This window comes from Equus asinus, chromosome 1 (genome assembly GCF_041296235.1).
Source record: "Equus asinus isolate D_3611 breed Donkey chromosome 1, EquAss-T2T_v2, whole genome shotgun sequence".
NCBI classification, from domain to species: domain Eukaryota; kingdom Metazoa; phylum Chordata; class Mammalia; order Perissodactyla; family Equidae; genus Equus; species Equus asinus.
The window spans coordinates 78,783,047-78,804,362 of NC_091790.1; positions in this window are offsets into that span (position 1 = coordinate 78,783,047).

Genomic DNA, 21,316 nt, shown 5'->3' on the forward strand with positions numbered 1-21,316 from the left:
TTCCCAATGAGCTGGAAGCAAGATGCTTTGGGGCCTATCTTCCCCTTTGGAAACAAGGCAGGGCTTTGAGTTTGAAGCTCTAGGGCAATGTAGCACACCCAGAGCAGAAGTTCTACTTCAGCCAGAGGAGGCCTAGAATGAAATTGCGTTTCACAGGCCTTTGTAAGAGATGTTCCCGGTAGGCTGTAAGAGCACTGTGCAGAGCGAGTTGTTTCTTAGCTTCCCAAAGAGCTGGAAGCAAGATGCTTTGGTGCCTATCTGAGAAGTTTCTAAACAATTCAGCACTTTGTGCCTTGAATCTCTAGGGCAATATAGCACAGCCAGAGCAGAAGTTATACTTCAGCCAGATCAGGCCTGCAAAGAAATTGCGTTTCACAGGCCTTTGTAAGAGATGTTCCCGGTAGGCTGTAAGAGCACTGTGGACAGCGAGTTGTTTCTCAGCTTCCCAAAGAGCTGGAAGCAAGATGCTTTGGAGCCTATCTCCCCCTTTGGAAACAAGGCACGGCTGTGGGCCTTGAAGCTCTAGGGCAATGTAGCACACCCAGAGCAGAAGTTCTACTTCAGATAGATCAGGTCTTCAAAGAAACTGCGTTTCACTGGCCTTTGTAAGAGATGTTCCCAGTAGTCTGTAAGAACACTGTGCAGAGCGATTTGTTTCTTAGCTTCCCAAAGAACTGGAAGCAATATGCTTTTTGGCGTATCTTTCACTTTGGAAACAAGGCAGGGCTTTCAGCCTTGAAGCTCTAGAGCAATGTTGCACACCCACAGCAGAAGTTCTACTTCAGCCAGATCAGGCCTGCCAAGAAACTGCGTTTCACAGGCCTTTGGAAGAGATGTTCCCAGTTGTCTGTAAGAGCACTGTGCAGACTGAGTTGTTTCTTAGCTTCCCAATGAGCTGGAAGCAAGATGCTTTGGGGACTATCTTCCCCTTTGGAAACAAGGCAGGGCTTTGAGTCTTGAAGCTATAGGGCAATGTAGCACACCCAGAGCAGAAGTTCTACTTCAGCCAGAGGAGGCCTAGAATGAAATTGCGTTTCACAGGCCTTTGTAAGTGTTGTTCACGATAGGCTGTAAGAGAACTGTGCAGAGCGAGTTGTTTATTAGCTTCCGAAAGAGCTGGAAGCAAGATGCTTTGGTGCCTATCTGAGAACTTTTTAAACAATTCAGCACTTTGTGCCTTGAATCTGTAGGGCAATATAGCACACGGCAGAGCAGAAGTTCAACGTCAGCCAGATCAGGGCAGCGAAGAAAATGCGTTTGACAAGCCTTTGTAAGAGATGTTCCAGGTAGCCTGTGAGAGCACTGTGCAGAGCGAGTTGGTTCTTAGCTTCCCAAAGAGCTGGATGCAAGATGATTTGGGGCCTATCGCCCCCTTTGGGAACAAGGCAGGGCTTTGCGCCTTGAAGCTCTAGGGCAATGTAGCATACCCAGAGCAGGAGTTCTACTTCACCCATATCAGGCCTGCAAAGAAACTGCGTTTCACAGGCCTTTGTAAGAGATGTTCGCAGTAGGCTGTAAGAGCACTGTGCAGAGCGAGTTGTTTCTTAGCTTCCCTAAGAGCTGGAAGCAAAACGCTTTGGGGCCTATCTCTGCCTTTGGAAACAATTCAGCACTTTGTGCCTTGAAGCTCAAGGGCAACGTAGCACACCCAGTGCAGAAGAACTACTTCAGCCAGATCAGGCCTGCAAAGAAACTGCGTTTCACAGGCCTTTGTAAGAGATGTTCCCTATAGGCTGTAAGAAAACTGTGCAGAGCGAGTTGTTTCTTAGCTTCCCAAAGAGCTGGAAGCAAGATGCTTTGGAGCCTATCTCCCCCTTTGGAAACAAGGCACGTCTTTGGGCCTTGAATCTCTAGGGCAATGTAGCACACCCAGAGCAGAAGTTCTACTTCAGATAGATCAGGCCTTCAAAGAAACTGCGTTTCACGGGCCTTTGTAAGAGATGTTCCCAGTAGTCTGTAAGAACACTGTGCAGAGCGATTTGTTTCTTAGCTTCCCAAAGAACTGGAAGCAATATGCTTTTTGGCGTATCTTTCCCTTTGGAAACAAGGCAGGGCTTTCAGCCTTGAAGCTCTAGAGCAATGTTGCACACCCACAGCAGAAGTTCTACTTCAGCCAGATCAGGCCTGCCAAGAAACTGCGTTTCACAGGCCTTTGGAAGAGATGTTCCCAGTTGTCTGTAAGAGCACTGTGCAGACTGAGTTGTTTCTTAGCTTCCCAATGAGCTGTAAGCAAGATGCTTTGGGGACTATCTTCCCCTTTGGAAACAAGGCAGGGCTTTGAGTCTTGAAGCTCTAGGGCAATGTAGCACACCCAGAGCAGAAGTTCTACTTCAGCCAGAGGAGGCCTAGAATGAAATTGCGTTTCACAGACCTTTGTAAGAGATGTTCCCGGTAGGCTGTAAGAGCACTGTGCAGAGCGAGTTGTTTCTTAGCTTCCCAAAGAGCTGGATGCAAGATGATTTGGGGCGTATCGCCCCCTTTGGAAACAAGGCAGGCCTTTGCGCCTTGAAGCTCTAGGGCAATGTAGCATACCCAGAGCAGGAGTTCTACTTCACCCAGATCAGGCCTCCAAAGAAACTGCGTTTCACAGGCCTTTGTAAGAGATGTTCACGATAGGCTGTAAGAGAACTGTGCAGAGTGAGTTGTTTCTTAGCTTCCCAAAGAGCTGGAAGCAAGATGCTTTGGTGCCTATCTGAGAACTTTTTAAACAATTCAGCACTTTGTGCCTTGAATCTGTAGGGCAATATAGCACACGGCAGAGCAGAAGTTCAACGTCAGCCATTTCAGGGCAGCGAAGAAAATGCGTTTCACAAGCCTTTGTAAGAGATGTTCCAGGTAGCCTGTGAGAGCACTGTGCAGAGCGAGTTGGTTCTTAGCTTCCCAAAGAGCTGCATGCAAGATGATTTGGGGCCTATCGCCCCCTTTGGGAACAAGGCAGGGCTTTGCGCCTTGAAGCTCTAGGGCAATGTAGCATACCCAGAGCAGGAGTTCTACTTCACCCATATCAGGCCTGCAAAGAAACTGCGTTTCACAGGCCTTTGTAAGAGATGTTCCCAGTGGGCTGTAAGAACACTGTGCAGAGCGATTTGTTTCTTAGCTTCCCAAAGAACTGGAAGCAATATGCTTTTTGGCGTATCTTTCCCTTTGGAAACAAGGCAGGGCTTTGAGTTTGAAGCTCTAGGGCAATGTAGCATACCCAGAGCAGAAGTTCTACTTCAGCCAGAGGAGGCCTAGAATGAAATTGCGTTTCACAGGCCTTTGTAAGAGATGTTCCCGGTAGGCTGTAAGAGCACTGTGCAAGGCGAGTTGTTTCTTAGCTTCCCAAAGAGCTGGAAGCAAGATGCTTTCGTGCCTATCTGAGAACTTTCTAAACAATTCAGCACTTTGTGCCTTGAATCTCTAGGGCAATATAGCACAGCCAGAGCAGAAGTTATACTTCAGCCAGATCAGGCCTGCAAAGAAATTGCGTTTCACAGGCCTTTGTAAGAGATGTTCCCGGTAGGCTGTAAGAGCACTGTGGACAGCGAGTTGTTTCTCAGCTTCCCAAAGAGCTGGAAGCAAGATGCTTTGGAGCCTATCTCCCCCTTTGGAAACAAGGCACGGCTGTGGGCCTTGAAGCTCTAGGGCAATGTAGCACACCCAGAGCAGAAGTTCTACTTCAGATAGATCAGGCCTTCAAAGAAACTGCGTTTCACGGGCCTTTGTATGAGATTTTCCCTGAAGGATGTAAGAGCACTGTGCAGAGCGAGTTGTTTCATAGCTTCCCAAAGAGATGGAAGCAAGTTGCTTTGGGATCTATCTCCCACTTTGGAGACAAGGCAGGTTTTTGTGCCTTGATGCTCTAGGGCAATGTAGCACACCCAGAGCAGGAGTTCTACTTCAGCCAGATCAGGCCTGCCAAGAAACTGCGTTTCACAGGCCTTTGGAAGAGATGTTCCCCGTTGTCTGCAAGAGCACTGTGCAGACTGAGTTGTTTCTTAGATTCCCAATGAGCTGGAAGCAAGATGCTTTGGGGCCTATCTTCCCCTTTGGAAACAAGGCAGGGCTTTGAGTTTGAAGCTCTAGGGCAATGTAGCAGACCCGGAGCAGAAGTTCTACTTCAGCCAGAGGAGGCCTAGAATGAAATTGCGTTTCACAGGCCTTTGTAAGAGATGTTCCCGGTAGGCTGTAAGAGCACTGTGCAGAGCGAGTTGTTTCTTAGCTTCCGAAAGAGCTGGAAGCAAGATGCTTTGGGGCCTATCTCCCCCTTCGCAAACAAGGCAGGACTTTGTGCCTTGCATCTCCTGGGCAATGCAGCACACGGCAGAGCAGAAGTTCAACGTCAGCCAGATCAGGGCAGCGAAGAAAATGCGTTTCACAGGCCTTTGTAAGAGATGATCCCGGTAGTCTGTAAGAGCTCTGAGCAGAGCGAGTTGTTTCTTAGCTTCCCTAAGAGCTGGAAGCAAGACGCTTTGGGGCCTATCTCCGCCTTTGGAAACAATTCAGCACTTTGTGCCTTGAAGCTCAAGGGCAACGTAGCACACCCAGAGCAGAAGAACTACTTCAGCCAGATCAGGCCTGCAAAGAAACTGTGTTTCACAGGCCTTTGTAAGAGATGTTCTATAGGCTGTTATAAAACTGTGCAGAGCGAGTTGTTTCTTAGCTTCCCAAAGAGCTGGAAGCAAGATGCTTTGGAGCCTATCTCCCCCTTTGGAAACAAGGCACGGCTTTGGGCCTTGAATCTCTAGGGCAATGTAGCACACCCAGAGCAGAAGTTCTACTTCAGATAGATCAGGCCTTCAAAGAAACTGCGTTTCACGGGCCTTTGTAAGAGATGTTCCCAGTAGTCTGTAAGAACACTGTGCAGAGCGATTTGTTTCTTAGCTTCCCAAAGAACTGGAAGCAATATGCTTTTTGGCGTATCATTCCCTTTGGAAACAAGGCAGGGCTTTCAGCCTTGAAGCTCTAGAGCAATGTTGCACACCCACAGCAGAAGTTCTACTTCAGCCAGATCAGGCCTGCCAAGAAACTGCGTTTCACAGGCCTTTGGAAGAGATGTTCCCAGTTGTCTGCAAGAGCACTGTGCAGACTGAGTTGTTTCTTAGATTCCCAATGAGCTGGAAGCAAGATGCTTTGGGGCCTATCTTCCCCTTTGGAAACAAGGCAGGGCTTTGAGTTTGAAGATCTAGGGCAATGTAGCAGACCCGGAGCAGAAGTTCTACTTCAGCCAGAGGAGGCCTAGAATGAAATTGCGTTTCACAGGCCTTTGTAAGAGATGTTCCCGGTAGGCTGTAAGAGCACTGTGCAGAGCGAGTTGTTTCTTAGCTTCCCAAAGAGCTGGAAGCAAGATGCTTTGGTGCCTATCTGAGAAGTTTCTAAACAATTCAGCACTTTGTGCCTTGAATCTCTAGGGCAATATAGCACAGCCAGAGCAGAAGTTATACTTCAGCCAGATCAGGCCTGCAAAGAAATTGCGTTTCACAGGCCTTTGTAAGAGATGTTCCCGGTAGGCTGTAAGAGCACTGTGGACAGCGAGTTGTTTCTCAGCTTCCCAAAGAGCTGGAAGCAAGATGCTTTGGAGCCTATCTCCCCCTTTGGAAACAAGGCACGGCTGTGGGCCTTGAAGCTCTAGGGCAATGTAGCACACCCAGAGCAGAAGTTCTACTTCAGATAGATCAGGCCTTCAAAGAAACTGCGTTTCACGGGCCTTTGTATGAGATTTTCCCTGAAGGATGTAAGAGCACTGTGCAGAGCGAGTTGTTTCATAGCTTCCCAAAGAGATGGAAGCAAGTTGCTTTGGGATCTATCTCCCACTTTGGAGACAAGGCAGGTTTTTGTGCCTTGATGCTCTAGGGCAATGTAGCACACCCAGAGCAGGAGTTCTACTTCAGCCAGATCAGTCCTGCCAAGAAACTGCGTTTCACAGGCCTTTGGAAGAGATGTTCCCAGTTGTCTGCAAGAGCACTGTGCAGACTGAGTTGTTTCTTAGATTCCCAATGAGCTGGAAGCAAGATGCTTTGGGGCCTATCTTCCCCTTTGGAAACAAGGCAGGGCTTTGAGTTTGAAGCTCTAGGGCAATGTAGCAGACCCGGAGCAGAAGTTCTACTTCAGCCAGAGGAGGCCTAGAATGAAATTGCGTTTCACAGGCCTTTGTAAGAGATGTTCCCGGTAGGCTGTAAGAGCACTGTGCAGAGCGAGTTGTTTCTTAGCTTCCGAAAGAGCTGGAAGCAAGATGCTTTGGGGCCTATCTCCCCCTTCGCAAACAAGGCAGGACTTTGTGCCTTGCATCTCCTGGGCAATGCAGCACACGGCAGAGCAGAAGTTCAACGTCAGCCAGATCAGGGCAGCGAAGAAAATGCGTTTCACAGGCCTTTGTAAGAGATGATCCCGGTAGTCTGTAAGAGCTCTGAGCAGAGCGAGTTGTTTCTTAGCTTCCCTAAGAGCTGGAAGCAAGACGCTTTGGGGCCTATCTCCGCCTTTGGAAACAATTCAGCACTTTGTGCCTTGAAGCTCAAGGGCAACGTAGCACACCCAGAGCAGAAGAACTACTTCAGCCAGATCAGGCCTGCAAAGAAACTGTGTTTCACAGGCCTTTGTAAGAGATGTTCTATAGGCTGTTATAAAACTGTGCAGAGCGAGTTGTTTCTTAGCTTCCCAAAGAGCTGGAAGCAAGATGCTTTGGAGCCTATCTCCCCCTTTGGAAACAAGGCACGGCTTTGGGCCTTGAATCTCTAGGGCAATGTAGCACACCCAGAGCAGAAGTTCTACTTCAGATAGATCAGGCCTTCAAAGAAACTGCGTTTCACGGGCCTTTGTAAGAGATGTTCCCAGTAGTCTGTAAGAACACTGTGCAGAGCGATTTGTTTCTTAGCTTCCCAAAGAACTGGAAGCAATATGCTTTTTGGCGTATCATTCCCTTTGGAAACAAGGCAGGGCTTTCAGCCTTGAAGCTCTAGAGCAATGTTGCACACCCACAGCAGAAGTTCTACTTCAGCCAGATCAGGCCTGCCAAGAAACTGCGTTTCACAGGCCTTTGGAAGAGATGTTCCCAGTTGTCTGCAAGAGCACTGTGCAGACTGAGTTGTTTCTTAGATTCCCAATGAGCTGGAAGCAAGATGCTTTGGGGCCTATCTTCCCCTTTGGAAACAAGGCAGGGCTTTGAGTTTGAAGATCTAGGGCAATGTAGCAGACCCGGAGCAGAAGTTCTACTTCAGCCAGAGGAGGCCTAGAATGAAATTGCGTTTCACAGGCCTTTGTAAGAGATGTTCCCGGTAGGCTGTAAGAGCACTGTGCAGAGCGAGTTGTTTCTTAGCTTCCCAAAGAGCTGGAAGCAAGATGCTTTGGTGCCTATCTGAGAAGTTTCTAAACAATTCAGCACTTTGTGCCTTGAATCTCTAGGGCAATATAGCACAGCCAGAGCAGAAGTTATACTTCAGCCAGATCAGGCCTGCAAAGAAATTGCGTTTCACAGGCCTTTGTAAGAGATGTTCCCGGTAGGCTGTAAGAGCACTGTGGACAGCGAGTTGTTTCTCAGCTTCCCAAAGAGCTGGAAGCAAGATGCTTTGGAGCCTATCTCCCCCTTTGGAAACAAGGCACGGCTGTGGGCCTTGAAGCTCTAGGGCAATGTAGCACACCCAGAGCAGAAGTTCTACTTCAGATAGATCAGGCCTTCAAAGAAACTGCGTTTCACGGGCCTTTGTATGAGATTTTCCCTGAAGGATGTAAGAGCACTGTGCAGAGCGAGTTGTTTCATAGCTTCCCAAAGAGATGGAAGCAAGTTGCTTTGGGATCTATCTCCCACTTTGGAGACAAGGCAGGTTTTTGTGCCTTGATGCTCTAGGGCAATGTAGCACACCCAGAGCAGGAGTTCTACTTCAGCCAGATCAGTCCTGCCAAGAAACTGCGTTTCACAGGCCTTTGGAAGAGATGTTCCCAGTTGTCTGCAAGAGCACTGTGCAGACTGAGTTGTTTCTTAGATTCCCAATGAGCTGGAAGCAAGATGCTTTGGGGCCTATCTTCCCCTTTGGAAACAAGGCAGGGCTTTGAGTTTGAAGCTCTAGGGCAATGTAGCATACCCAGAGCAGGAGTTCTACTTCACCCATATCAGGCCTGCAAAGAAACTGCGTTTCACAGGCCTTTGTAAGAGATGTTCCCAGTAGGCTGTAAGAACACTGTGCAGAGCGATTTGTTTCTTAGCTTCCCAAAGAACTGGAAGCAATATGCTTTTTGGCGTATCTTTCCCTTTGGAAACAAGGCAGGGCTTTCAACCTTGAAGCTCTAGAGCAATGTAGCACACCCACAGCAGAAGTTCTACTTCAGCCAGGTCAGAGCTGCAGAGAAACTGCGTTTCACAGGCCTTTGTAAGAGAAGTTCGCAGTAGGGTGTAAGAGCACTGTGCAGAGCGAGTTGTTTCTTAGCTTCCCAAAGAGCTGGAAGCAAGACGCTTTGGGGCCTATCTCCGCCTATGGAAACAATTCAGCACATTGTGCCTTGAAGCTCAAGGGCAACGTAGCACACCCAGTGCAGAAGAACTACTTCAGCCAGATCAGGCCTGCAAAGAAACTGCGTTTCACAGGCCTTTGTAAGAGATGTTCCCTATAGGCTGTAAGAAAACTGTGCAGAGCAAGTTGTTTCTTAGCTTCCCAAAGAGCTGGAAGCAAGATGCTTTGGAGCCTATCTCCCCCTTTGGAAACAAGGCACGGCTTTGTGCCTTGAATCTCTAGGGCAATGTAGCACACCCAGAGCAGAAGTTCTACTTCAGATAGATCAGGCCTTCAAAGAAACTGCGTTTCACGGGCCTTTGTAAGAGATGTTCCCAGTAGTCTGTAAGAACACTGTGCAGAGCGATTTGTTTCTTAGCTTCCCAAAGAACTGGAAGCAATATGCTTTTTGGCGTATCTTTCCCTTTGGAAACAAGGCAGGGCTTTCAGCCTTGAAGCTCTAGAGCAATGTTGCACACCCACAGCAGAAGTTCTACTTCAGCCAGATCAGGCCTGCCAAGAAACTGCGTTTCACAGGCCTTTGGAAGAGATGTTCCCAGTTGTCTGTAAGAGCACTGTGCAGACTGAGTTGTTTCTTAGCTTCCCAATGAGCTGGAAGCAAGATGCTTTGGGGACTATCTTCCCCTTTGGAAACAAGGCAGGGCTTTGAGTCTTGAAGCTCTAGGGCAATGTAGCAGACCCAGAGCAGAAGTTCTACTTCAGCCAGAGGAGGCCTAGAATGATATTGCGTTTCACAGGCCTTTGTAAGAGATGTTCCCGGTAGGCTGTAAGAGCACTGTGCAGAGCGAGTTGTTTCTTAGCTTCCGAAAGAGCTGGAAGCAAGATGCTTTGGGGCCTATCTCCCCCTTCGCAAACAAGGCAGGACTTTGTGCCTTGCATCTCCTGGGCAATGCAGCACACGGCAGAGCAGAAGTTCAACGTCAGCCAGATCAGGGCAGCGAAGAAAATGCGTTTCACAGGCCTTTGTAAGAGATGATCCCGGTAGTCTGTAAGAGCTCTGTGCAGAGCCAGTTGTTTCTTAGCTTCCCTAAGAGCTGGAAGCAAGACGCTTTGGGGCCTATCTCCGCCTTTGGAAACAATTCAGCACTTTGTGCCTTGAAGCTCAAGGGCAACGTAGCACACCCAGAGCAGAAGAACTACTTCAGCCAGATCAGGCCTGCAAAGAAACTGCGTTTCACAGGCCTTTGTAAGAGATGTTCTATAGGCTGTAAGAAAACTGTGCAGAGCGAGTTGTTTCTTAGCTTCCCAAAGAGCTGGAAGCAAGATGCTTTGGAGCCTATCTCCCCCTTTGGAAACAAGGCACGGCTTTGGGCCTTGAATCTCTAGGGCAATGTTGCACACCCACAGCAGAAGTTCTACTTCAGCCAGATCAGGCCTGCCAAGAAACTGCGTTTCACGGGCCTTTGGAAGAGATGTTCCCAGTTGTCTGCAAGAGCACTGTGCAGACTGAGTTGTTTCTTAGATTCCCAATGAGCTGGAAGCAAGATGCTTTGGGGCCTATCTTCCCCTTTGGAAACAAGGCAGGGCTTTGAGTTTGAAGCTCTAGGGCAATGTAGCAGACCCAGAGCAGAAGTTCTACTTCAGCCAGAGGAGGCCTAGAATGAAATTGCGTTTCACAGGCCTTTGTAAGAGATGTTCCCGGTAGGCTGTAAGAGCACTGTGCAGAGCGAGTTTTTTCTTAGCTTCCCAAAGAGCTGGAAGCAAGATGCTTTGGTGCCTATCTGAGAAGTTTCTAAACAATTCAGCACTTTGTGCCTTGAATCTCTAGGGCAATATAGCACAGCCAGAGCAGAAGTTATACTTCAGCCAGATCAGGCCTGCAAAGAAATTGCGCTTCACAGGCCTTTGTAAGAGATGTTCCCGGTAGGCTGTAAGAGCACTGTGGACAGCGAGTTGTCTCTCAGCTTCCCAAAGAGCTGGAAGCAAGATGCTTTGGAGCCTATCTCCCCCTTTGGAAACAAGGCACGGCTTTGGGCCTTGAATCTGTAGGGCAATGTAGCACACCCAGAGCAGAAGTTCTACTTCAGATAGATCAGGCCTTCAAAGAAACTGCGTTTCACGGGCCTTTGTATGAGATTTTCCCTGAAGGATGTAAGAGCACTGTGCAGAGCGAGTTGTTTCATAGCTTCCCAAAGAGATGGAAGCAAGTTGCTTTGGGATCTATCTCCCACTTTGGAGACAAGGCAGGTTTTTGTGCCTTGATGCTCTAGGGCAATGTAGCACACCCAGAGCAGGAGTTCTACTTCAGCCAGATCAGGCCTGCCAAGAAACTGCGTTTCACAGGCCTTTGGAAGAGATGTTCCCAGTTGTCTGCAAGAGCACTGTGCAGACTGAGTTGTTTCTTAGATTCCCAATGAGCTGGAAGCAAGATGCTTTGGGGCCTATCTTCCCCTTTGGAAACAAGGCAGGGCTTTGAGTTTGAAGCTCTAGGGCAATGTAGCATACCCAGAGCAGGAGTTCTACTTCACCCATATCAGGCCTGCAAAGAAACTGCGTTTCACAGGCCTTTGTAAGAGATGTTCCCAGTAGGCTGTAAGAACACTGTGCAGAGCGATTTGTTTCTTAGCTTCCCAAAGAACTGGAAGCAATATGCTTTTTGGCGTATCTTTCCCTTTGGAAACAAGGCAGGGCTTTCAGCCTTGAAGCTCTAGAGCAATGTAGCACACCCACAGCAGAAGTTCTACTTCAGCCAGGTCAGACCTGCAGAGAAGCTGCGTTTCACAGGCCTTTGTAAGAGATGTTCGCAGTAGGCTGTAAGAGCACTGTGCAGAGAGAGTTGTTTCTTAGCTTCCCAAAGAGCTGGAAGCAAGACGCTTTCGGGCCTATCTCCGCCTTTGGAAACAATTCAGCACTTTGTGCCTTGAAGCTCAAGGGCAACGTAGCACACCCAGTGCAGAAGAACTACTTCAGCCAGATCAGGCCTGCAAAGAAACTGCGTTTCACAGGCCTTTGTTAGAGATGTTCCCTATAGGCTGTAAGAAAACTGTGCAGAGCGAGTTGTTTCTTAGCTTCCCAAAGAGCTGGAAGCAAGATGCTTTGGAGCCTATCTCCCCCTTTGGAAACAAGGCACGGCTTTGGGCCTTGAATCTCTAGGGCAATGTAGCACACCCAGAGCAGAAGTTCTACTTCAGATAGATCAGGCCTTCAAAGAAACTGCGTTTCACGGGCCTTTGTAAGAGATGTTCCCAGTAGTCTGTAAGAACACTGTGCAGAGCGATTTGTTTCTTAGCTTCCCAAAGAACTGGAAGCAATATGCTTTTTGGCGTATCTTTCCCTTTGGAAACAAGGCAGGGCTTTCAGCCTTGAAGCTCTAGAGCAATGTTGCACACCCACAGCAGAAGTTCTACTTCAGCCAGATCAGGCCTGCCAAGAAACTGCGTTTCACAGGCCTTTGGAAGAGATGTTCCCAGTTGTCTGTAAGAGCACTGTGCAGACTGAGTTGTTTCTTAGCTTCCCAATGAGCTGGAAGCAAGATGCTTTGGGGACTATCTTCCCCTTTGGAAACAAGGCAGGGCTTTGAGTCTTGAAGCTCTAGGGCAATGTAGCAGACCCAGAGCAGAAGTTCTACTTCAGCCAGAGGAGGCCTAGAATGAAATTGCGTTTCACAGGCCTTTGTAAGAGATGTTCCCGGCCGGCTGTAAGAGCACTGTGCAGAGCGAGTTGTTTCTTAGCTTCCGAAAGAGCTGGAAGCAAGATGCGTTGGGGCCTATCTCCCCCTTCGCAAACAAGGCAGGACTTTGTGCCTTGCATCTCCTGGGCAATGCAGCACACGGCAGAGCAGAAGTTCAACGTCAGCCAGATCAGGGCAGCGAAGAAAATGCGTTTCACAGGCCTTTGTAAGAGATGATCCCGGTAGTCTGTAAGAGCTCTGTGCAGAGCGAGTTGTTTCTTAGCTTCCCTAAGAGCTGGAAGCAAGACGCTTTGGGGCCTATCTCCGCCTTTGGAAACAATTCAGCACTTTGTGCCTTGAAGCTCAAGGGCAACGTAGCACACCCAGAGCAGAAGAACTACTTCAGCCATATCAGGCCTGCAAAGAAACTGCGTTTCACAGGCCTAAGTAAGAGATGTTCTATAGGCTGTAAGAAAACTGTGCAGAGCGAGTTGTTTCTTAGCTTCCCAAAGAGCTGGAAGCAAGATGCTTTGGAGCCTATCTCCCCCTTTGGAAACAAGGCACGTCTTTGTGCCTTGAATCTCTAGGGCAATGTAGCACACCCAGAGCAGAAGTTCTACTTCAGATAGATCAGGCCTTCAAAGAAACTGCGTTTCACGGGCCTTTGTAAGAGATGTTCCCAGTAGTCTGTAAGAACACTGTGCAGAGCGATTTGTTTCTTAGCTTCCCAAAGAACTGGAAGCAATATGCTTTTTGGCGTATCTTTCCCTTTGGAAACAAGGCAGGGCTTTCAGCCTTGAAGCTCTAGAGCAATGTTGCACACCCACAGCAGAAGTTCTACTTCAGCCAGATCAGGCCTGCCAAGAAACTGCATTTAACAGGCCTTTGGAAGAGATGTTCCCAGTTGTCTGCAAGAGCACTGTGCAGACTGAGTTGTTTCTTAGATTCCCAATGAGCTGGAAGCAAGATGCTTTGGGGCCTATCTTCCCCTTTGGAAACAAGGCAGGGCTTTGAGTTTGAAGCTCTAGGGCAATGTAGCAGACCAAGAGCAGAAGTTCTACTTCAGCCAGAGGAGGCCTAGAATGAAATTGCGTTTCACAGGCCTTTGTAAGAGATGTTCCCGGTAGGCTGTAAGAGCACTGTGCAGAGCGAGTTGTTTCTTAGCTTCCCAAAGAGCTGGAAGCAAGATGCTTTGGTGCCTATCTGAGAAGTTTCTAAACAATTCAGCACTTTGTGCCTTGAATCTCTAGGGCAATATAGCACAGCCAGAGCAGAAGTTATACTTCAGCCAGATCAGGCCTGCAAAGAAATTGCGTTTCACAGGCCTTTGTAAGAGATGTTCCCGGTAGGCTGTAAGAGCACTGTGGACAGCGAGTTGTTTCTCAGCTTCCCAAAGAGCTGGAAGCAAGATGCTTTGGAGCCTATCTCCCCCTTTGGAAACAAGGCACGGCTTTGGGCCTTGAAGCTCTAGGGCAATGTAGCACACCCAGAGCAGAAGTTCTACTTCAGATAGATCAGGCCTTCAAAGAAACTGCGTTTCACGGGCCTTTGTATGAGATTTTCCCTGAAGGATGTAAGAGCACTGTGCAGAGCGAGTTGTTTCATAGCTTCCCAAAGAGATGGAAGCAAGTTGCTTTGGGATCTATCTCCCACTTTGGAGACAAGGCAGGTTTTTGTGCCTTGATGCTCTAGGGCAATGTAGCACACCCAGAGCAGGAGTTCTACTTCAGCCAGATCAGGCCTGCCAAGAAACTGCGTTTCACAGGCCTTTGGAAGAGATGTTCCCAGTTGTCTGCAAGAGCACTGTGCAGACTGAGTTGTTTCTTAGATTCCCAATGAGCTGGAAGCAAGATGCTTTGGGGCCTATCTTCCCCTTTGGAAACAAGGCAGGGCTTTGAGTTTGAAGCTCTAGGGCAATGTAGCAGACCCAGAGCAGAACTTCTACTTCAGCCAGAGGAGGCCTGCAAAGAAACTGCGTTTCACAGGCCTTTGTAAGAGATGTTCCCAGTAGGCTGTAAGAACACTGTGCAGAGCGATTTGTTTCTTAGCTTCCCAAAGAACTGGAAGCAATATGCTTTTTGGCGTATCTTTCCCTTTGGAAACAAGGCAGGGCTTTCAGCCTTGAAGCTCTAGAGCAATGTAGCACACCCACAGCAGAAGTTCTACTTCAGCCAGGTCAGACCTGCAGAGAAGCTGCGTTTCACAGGCCTTTGTAAGAGATGTTCGCAGTAGGCTGTAAGAGCACTGTGCAGAGAGAGTTGTTTCTTAGCTTCCCAAAGAGCTGGAAGCAAGACGCTTTGGGGCCTATCTCCGCCTTTGGAAACAATTCAGCACTTTGTGCCTTGAAGCTCAAGGGCAACGTAGCACACCCAGTGCAGAAGAACTACTTCAGCCAGATCAGGCCTGCAAAGAAACTGCGTTTCACAGGCCTTTGTTAGAGATGTTCCCTATAGGCTGTAAGAAAACTGTGCAGAGCGAGTTGTTTCTTAGCTTCCCAAAGAGCTGGAAGCAAGATGCTTTGGAGCCTATCTCCCCCTTTGGAAACAAGGCACGTCTTTGGGCCTTGAATCTCTAGGGCAATGTAGCACACCCAGAGCAGAAGTTCTACTTCAGATAGATCAGGCCTTCAAAGAAACTGCGTTTCACGGGCCTTTGTAAGAGATGTTCCCAGTAGTCTGTAAGAACACTGTGCAGAGCGATTTGTTTCTTAGCTTCCCAAAGAACTGGAAGCAATATGCTTTTTGGCGTATCTTTCCCTTTGGAAACAAGGCAGGGCTTTCAGCCTTGAAGCTCTAGAGCAATGTTGCACACCCACAGCAGAAGTTCTACTTCAGCCAGATCAAGCCTGCCAAGAAACTGCATTTCACAGGCCTTTGGAAGAGATGATCCCAGTTGTCTGTAAGAGCACTGTGCAGACTGAGTTGTTTCTTAGCTTCCCAATGAGCTGGAAGCAAGATGCTTTGGGGACTATCTTCCCCTTTGGAAACAAGGCAGGGCTTTGAGTCTTGAAGCTATAGGGCAATGTAGCACACCCAGAGCAGAAGTTCTACTTCAGCCAGAGGAGGCCTAGAATGAAATTGCGTTTCACAGGCCTTTGTAAGAGTTGTTCACGATAGGCTGTAAGAGAACTGTGCAGAGCGAGTTGTTTATTAGCTTCCCAAAGAGCTGGAAGCAAGATGCTTTGGTGCCTATCTGAGAACTTTTTAAACAATTCAGCACTTTGTGCCTTGAATCTGTAGGGCAATATAGCACACGTCAGAGCAGAAGTTCAACGTCAGCCAGATCAGGGCAGCGAAGAAAATGCGTTTGACAAGCCTTTGTAAGAGATGTTCCAGGTAGCCTGTGAGAGCACTGTGCAGAGCGAGTTGGTTCTTAGCTTCCCAAAGAGCTGGATGCAAGATGATTTGGGGCCTATCGCCCCCTTTGGGAGCAAGGCAGGGCTTTGCGCCTTGAAGCTCTAGGGCAATGTAGCATACCCAGAGCAGGAGTTCAACTTCACCCATATCAGGCCTGCAAAGAAACTGCGTTTCACAGGCCTTTGTAAGAGATGTTCCCAGTGAGCTGTAAGAACACTGTGCAGAGCGATTTGTTTCTTAGCTTCCCAAAGAACTGGAAGCAATATGCTTTTTGGCGTATCTTTCCCTTTGGAAACAAGGCAGGGCTTTCAGCCTTGAAGCTCTAGAGCAATGTAGCACACCCACAGCAGAAGTTCTACTTCAGCCAGGTCAGGCCTGCAGAGAAACTGCGTTTCACAGGCCTTTGTAAGAGATGTTCGCAGTAGGCTGTAAGAGCACTGTGCAGAGCGAGTTGTTTCTTAGCTTCCCAAAGAGCTGAAAGCAAGACGCTTTGTGGCCTATCTCCACCTATGGAAACAATTCAGCACTTTGTGCCTTGAAGCTCAAGGGCAACGTAGCACACCCAGAGCAGAAGTTCTACTTCAGATAGATCAGGCCTGCAAAGAAATTGCGTTTCACAGGCCTTTGTAAGAGATGTTCCCGGTAGGCTGTAAGAGCACTGTGGACAGCGAGTTGTTTCTCAGCTTCCCAAAGAGCTGGAAGCAAGATGCTTTGGAGCCTATCTCCCCCTTTGGAAACAAGGCATGGCTTTGGGCCTTGAAGCTCTAGGGCAATGTAGCACACCAAGAGCAGAAGTTCTACTTCAGATAGATCAGGCCTTCAAAGAAACTGCGTTTCACGGGCCTTTGTATGAGATTTTCCCTGAAGGATGTAAGAGCACTGTGCAGAGCGAGTTGTTTCATAGCTTCCCAAAGAGATGGAAGCAAGTTGCTTTGGGATCTATCTCCCACTTTGGAGACAAGGCAGGTTTTTGTGCCTTGATGCTCTAGGGCAATGTAGCACACCCAGAGCAGGAGTTCTACTTCAGCCAGATCAGGCCTGCCAAGAAACTGCGTTTCACAGGCCTTTGGAAGAGATGTTCCCAGTTGTCTGCAAGAGCACTGTGCAGACTGAGTTGTTTCTTAGATTCCCAATGAGCTGGAAGCAAGATGCTTTGGGGCCTATCTTCCCCTTTGGAAACAAGGCAGGGCTTTGAGTTTGAAGCTCTAGGGCAATGTAGCAGACCCAGAGCAGAAGTTCTACTTCAGCCAGAGGAGGCCTAGAATGAAATTGCGTTTCACAGGCCTTTGTAAGAGATGTTCCCGGTAGGCTGTAAGAGCACTGTGCAGAGCGAGTTGTTTCTTAGCTTCCCAAAGACCTGGAAGCAAGATGCTTTGGTGCCTATCTGAGAAGTTTCTAAACAATTCAGCACTTTGTGCCTTGAATCTCTAGGGCAATATAGCACAGCCAGAGCAGAAGTTATACTTCAGCCAGATCAGGCCTGCAAAGAAATTGCGTTTCACAGGCCTTTGTAAGAGATGTTCCCGGTAGGCTGTAAGAGCACTGTGGACAGCGAGTTGTTTCTCAGCTTCCCAAAGAGCTGGAAGAAAGATGCTTTGGAGCCTATCTCCCCCTTTGGAAACAAGGCACGGCTTTGGGCCTTGAAGCTCTAGGGCAATGTAGCACACCCAGAGCAGAAGTTCTACTTCAGATAGATCAGGCCTTCAAAGAAACTGCGTTTCACGGGCCTTTGTAAGAGATGTTCCCAGTAGTCTGTAAGAACACTGTGCAGAGCGATTTGTTTCTTAGCTTCCCAAAGAACTGGAAGCAATATGCTTTTTGGCGTATCTTTCCCTTTGGAAACAAGGCAGGGCTTTCAGCCTTGAAGCTCTAGAGCAATGTTGCACACCCACAGCAGAAGTTCTACTTCAGCCAGATCAGGCCTGCCAAGAAACTGCGTTTCACAGGCCTTTGTAAGAGATGTTCCCGGTAGGCTGTAAGAGCACTGTGCAGAGCGAGTTGTTTCTTAGCTTCCCAAAGAGCTGGAAGCAAGATGCTTTGGTGCCTATCTGAGAAGTTTCTAAACAATTCAGCACTTTGTGCCTTGAATCTCTAGGGCAATATAGCACAGCCAGAGCAGAAGTTATACTTCAGCCAGATCAGGCCTGCAAAGAAATTGCATTTCACAGGCCTTTGTAAGAGATGTTCCCGGTAGGCTGTAAGAGCACTGTGGACAGCGAGTTGTTTCTCAGCTTCCCAAAGAGCTGGAAGCAAGATGCTTTGGAGCCTATCTCCCCCTTTGGAAACAAGGCACGGCTTTGGGCCTTGAAGCTCTAGGGCAATGTAGCACACCCAGAGCAGAAGTTCTACTTCAGATAGATCAGGCCTTCAAAGAAACTGCGTTTCACGGGCCTTTGTATGAGATTTTCCCTGAAGGATGTAAGAGCACTGTGCAGAGCGAGTTGTTTCATAGCTTCCCAAAGAGATGGAAGCAAGTTGCTTTGGGATCTATCTCCCACTTTGGAGACAAGGCAGGTTTTTGTGCCTTGATGCTCTAGGGCAATGTAGCACACCCAGAGCAGGAGTTCTACTTCAGCCAGATCAGGCCTGCCAAGAAACTGCGTTTCACAGGCCTTTGGAAGAGATGTTCCCAGTTGTCTGCAAGAGCACTGTGCAGACTGAGTTGTTTCTTAGATTCCCAATGAGCTGGAAGCAAGATGCTTTGGGGCCTATCTTCCCCTTTGGAAACAAGGCAGGGCTTTGAGTTTGAAGCTCTAGGGCAATGTAGCAGACCCAGAGCAGAACTTCTATTTCAGCCAGAGGAGGCCTGCAAAGAAACTGCGTTTCACAGGCCTTTGTAAGAGATGTTCCCAGTAGGCTGTAAGAACACTGTGCAGAGCGATTTGTTTCTTAGCTTCCCAAAGAACTGGAAGCAATATGCTTTTTGGCGTATCTTTCCCTTTGGAAACAAGGCAGGGCTTTCAGCCTTGAAGCTCTAGAGCAATGTAGCACACCCACAGCAGAAGTTCTACTTCAGCCAGGTCAGACCTGCAGAGAAGCTGCGTTTCACAGGCCTTTGTAAGAGATGTTCGCAGTAGGCTGTAAGAGCACTGTGCAGAGAGAGTTGTTTCTTAGCTTCCCAAAGAGCTGGAAGCAAGACGCTTTGGGGCCTATCTCCGCCTTTGGAAACAATTCAGCACTTTGTGCCTTGAAGCTCAAGGGCAACGTAGCACACCCAGTGCAGAAGAACTACTTCAGCCAGATCAGGCCTGCAAAGAAACTGCGTTTCACAGGCCTTTGTTAGAGATGTTCCCTATAGGCTGTAAGAAAACTGTGCAGAGCGAGTTGTTTCTTAGCTTCCCAAAGAGCTGGAAGCAAGATGCTTTGGAGCCTATCTCCCCCTTTGGAAACAAGGCACGTCTTTGGGCCTTGAATCTCTAGGGCAATGTAGCACACCCAGAGCAGAAGTTCTACTTCAGATAGATCAGGCCTTCAAAGAAACTGCGTTTCACGGGCCTTTGTAAGAGATGTTCCCAGTAGTCTGTAAGAACACTGTGCAGAGCGATTTGTTTCTTAGCTTCCCAAAGAACTGGAAGCAATATGCTTTTTGGCGTATCTTTCCCTTTGGAAACAAGGCAGGGCTTTCAGCCTTGAAGCTCTAGAGCAATGTTGCACACCCACAGCAGAAGTTCTACTTCAGCCAGATCAAGCCTGCCAAGAAACTGCATTTCACAGGCCTTTGGAAGAGATGATCCCAGTTGTCTGTAAGAGCACTGTGCAGACTGAGTTGTTTCTTAGCTTCCCAATGAGCTGGAAGCAAGATGCTTTGGGGACTATCTTCCCCTTTGGAAACAAGGCAGGGCTTTGAGTCTTGAAGCTATAGGGCAATGTAGCACACCCAGAGCAGAAGTTCTACTTCAGCCAGAGGAGGCCTAGAATGAAATTGCGTTTCACAGGCCTTTGTAAGAGTTGTTCACGATAGGCTGTAAGAGAACTGTGCAGAGCGAGTTGTTTATTAGCTTCCCAAAGAGCTGGAAGCAAGATGCTTTGGTGCCTATCTGAGAACTTTTTAAACAATTCAGCACTTTGTGCCTTGAATCTGTAGGGCAATATAGCACACGTCAGAGCAGAAGTTCAACGTCAGCCAGATCAGGGCAGCGAAGAAAATGCGTTTGACAAGCCTTTGTAAGAGATGTTCCAGGTAGCCTGTGAGAGCACTGTGCAGAGCGAGTTGGTTCTTAGCTTCCCAAAGAGCTGGATGCAAGATGATTTGGGGCCTATCGCCCCCTTTGGGAACAAGGCAGGGCTTTGCGCCTTGAAGCTCTAGGGCAATGTAGCATACCCAGAGCAGGAGTTCTACTTCACCCATATCAGGCCTGCAAAGAAACTGCGTTTCACAGGCCTTTGTAAGAGATGTTCCCAGTGAGCTGTAAGAACACTGTGCAGAGCGATTTGTTTCTTAGCTTCCCAAAGAACTGGAAGCAATATGCTTTTTGGCGTATCTTTCCCTTTGGAAACAAGGCAGGGCTTTCAGCCTTGAAGCTCTAGAGCAATGTAGCACACCCACAGCAGAAGTTCTACTTCAGCCAGGTCAGGCCTGCAGAGAAACTGCGTTTCACAGGCCTTTGTAAGAGATGTTCGCAGTAGGCTGTAAGAGCACTGTGCAGAGCGAGTTGTTTCTTAGCTTCCCAAAGAGCTGAAAGCAAGACGCTTTGGGGCCTATCTCCACCTATGGAAACAATTCAGCACTTTGTGCCTTGAAGCTCAAGGGCAACGTAGCACACCCAGAGCAGAAGTTCTACTTCAGATAGATCAGGCCTGCAAAGAAATTGCGTTTCACAGGCCTTTGTAAGAGATGTTCCCGGTAGGCTGTAAGAGCACTGTGGACAGCGAGTTGTTTCTCAGCTTCCCAAAGAGCTGGAAGCAAGATGCTTTGGAGCCTATCTCCCCCTTTGGAAACAAGGCATGGCTTTGGGCCTTGAAGCTCTAGGGCAATGTAGCACACCAAGAGCAGAAGTTCTACTTCAGATAGATCAGGCCTTCAAAGAAACTGCGTTTCACGGGCCTTTGTATGAGATTTTCCCTGAAGGATGTAAGAGCACTGTGCAGAGCGAGTTGTTTCATAGCTTCCCAAAGAGATGGAAGCAAGTTGCTTTGGGAGCTATCTCCCACTTTGGAGACAAGGCAGGTTTTTGTGCCTTGATGCTCTAGGGCAATGTAGCACACCCAGAGCAGGAGTTCTACTTCAGCAAGATCAGGCCTGACAAGAAACTGCGTTTCACAGGCCTTTGGAAGAGATGTTCCCAGTTGTCTGCAAGAGCACTGTGCAGACGGAGTTGTTTCTTAGATTCCCAATGAGCTGGAAGCAAGATGCTTTGGGGCCTATCTTCCCCTTTGGAAACAAGGCAGGGCTTTGAGTTTGAAGCTCTAGGGCAATGTAGCATACCCAGAGCAGGAGTTCTACTTCACCCATATCAGGCCTGCAAAGAAACTGCGTTTCACAGGCCTTTGTAAGAGATGTTCCCAGTAGGCTGTAAGAACACTGTGCAGAGCGATTTGTTTCTTAGCTTCCCAAAGAACTGGAAGCAATATGCTTTTTGGCGTATCTTTCCCTTTGGAAACAAGGCAGGGCTTTCAGCCTTGAAGCTCTAGAGCAATGTAGCACACCCACAGCAGAAGTTCTACTTCAGCCAGGTCAGACCTGCAGAGAAGCTGCGTTTCACAGGCCTTTGTAAGAGATGTTCGCAGTAGGCTGTAAGAGCACTGTGCAGAGAGAGTTGTTTCTTAGCTTCCCAAAGAGCTGGAAGCAAGACGCTTTCGGGCCTATCTCCGCCTTTGGAAACAATTCAGCACTTTGTGCCTTGAAGCTCAAGGGCAACGTAGCACACCCA